Here is a 2,089-nt window from a genome sequence, read left to right on the forward strand (position 1 = left end):
ACCTTGCAGTGACACATTGTTTCATTTTCCAGCTTTTGAACTTCACATAAATGGAATCATGTTGCATGTATCCTTTTGTATTTGGTTTCTTTCATTAAATTTGCTTCCTGTGTTCATTTTCACTGTGGATTGCACTCCTTGCATGACTATACTGTAGTTTATTCCCCTTTCTACCTCAATAGCCTCATGGTTGTTTCCGGGGTTCTGTAGATTGAACAGACCTGCTATGAACATCCTCTCCCATGTTGTCTGGTGTGTTTATGTAAGAGTTTTTTCTGGGGTATTTGACCATTTTTTAAAAAAAGTTATGTAAATAGTAGATGTTTCATATAGAAAACTATTTCATGAATATTCTTCCAAACTTAATAATAACATCTTTTGATGTTCATATTGCACCATGCTAGATACTATTTTAAGAGCCCAACATGCATTAACTCATCTAATTTTTACAGTTAACCTCTGAGGTTGGTGTTGTTATTCTTGTTTTATAGATGAGGACACTGAGATGTAGGGAGGTTAAGGCTTAGGTTGCATGTTAGTAGCAGAGCTGGCATCCAGAGCCTGTGTGTCTGATCCCAAAGGAAGGGATGCATTTGCCCCATTGCACTCCCATCTGTACACCATCGGCCATCAGTGGTCACACAGTAGCTGGTGTTTGTACATAACACACAAACACAAACACTCATCTTGTCCCGTGCCCTCTGGAGCGCCCTGCAGATTGCTTTCAGGGTTCAGGGTATAGGAGAGCTCACCCTTGTTCTTGGCGAGCTTTCAGTATTAAGAGGAAAGTTGGACACAGATCTAGATCAAGAACAAAAATGCAAACCCTGCAACACATCAATGTGTACAAATGTTTTCTTCGTGAGCATATTTCAAGGGCTTGGCACATAGTAGGTGCTCAATAAATATTTGTTGAATGAATGAAAAGACTACCAGCTGCATATTAAGTGCTGAGTAATGGAGCCATTGAAGCTTGGTGGTTTATTGTGCAAAGCTTTGTGGTAGGATAGGGTGGGGACAGATGAAGCAGATGATGTGGTCATTCCTGGGGGTGGGGGTGGAGAGGGGTGATCTTCCTTTCTGGGGCCTGAAGGAAGAATGAAGTGAGTGAGATGTGTCTTTAACCCAAACGAAGTCCTTGGCTTGGGCTCTAAGGGGGTGGTAGTGAAAGTCAGCCAATGAAAGCAAGGATCTTGAAGGCTTTGGGGCAGCGTAGAGACCAGGGGTTGGGTTCGTGAGGGAAAGAGAGAAGCGAATCAGAGAGTATTTCTAGGAAAAGAGGGAGAAGGCAATACTTGGTCTTAGATTATTATTCTCGAGGGCCACTTAGAAGAAGGGAAGGAGGGTTCTCCATGGCTGGAGAAGAAAATGAGGGAGAGATCTCAGGAGATAGTCAAGAAGAGGAAGGTACTGGAGGACAGTGGGGGAAAAATGGGAGAAGATCTGGGGAGGATGGTGGAGGGGTCACTCCAGGGTTGGAAGAGCAGAGGAGGAGGAGGTGGATGGGGGAAGCAGCACAGCACCAAGGGGAAGCGTGTAGACCCATTGAAGAGATGGGCACCATAGCACCAGATTTATAGTAATGAACCCTCACAGGGCAGGGACATGGGGTGAGGAAGGTGCAGGCACTAAGCTGGTTAGTGGGACCAACCTCACCGGGGTGGAGTTTTGAGTCAGGCTCCAGCCCCACCCAGGTATCCCACAAGGGTCTTTTGCCCCTTTGTCCAGAGGGACTCCTCTCTGGTGAGTTCTAATGGATAATTGGCTAGTGTCCTGGGCTATCTTGACTGAGAAGGCAGGGCTCTGACTTGGGCCTCTTCCCAGTGACCCACACAACTGGCCTGGGGTCAACTCCATCATCAACATCTCAACAGTCCAAGTGTTGTGTAAGCAGCCACCCCACTATCCCTCAACTTCCTTCACTGGACCCTGGCCTGCACCTGCTTTCTATGAGTAGAAAGCATGAGCTAGCTGCAAGGTTAGTAAGGGCATGACCCTCTGGACACCTGTAAGCTCAGCATGCAGATACTTTGACACCCTCCAAATGTAGAGCCCACAGGCTGTCTTCTAGCCCACAGCTGTGAAGCAG

Source organism: Aotus nancymaae, unplaced genomic scaffold, assembly GCF_030222135.1.
Source record: "Aotus nancymaae isolate 86718 unplaced genomic scaffold, 86718_ANA_hifiasm-v0.15.2.pri h1tg000016l, whole genome shotgun sequence".
In the NCBI taxonomy this organism is placed as follows: domain Eukaryota; kingdom Metazoa; phylum Chordata; class Mammalia; order Primates; family Aotidae; genus Aotus; species Aotus nancymaae.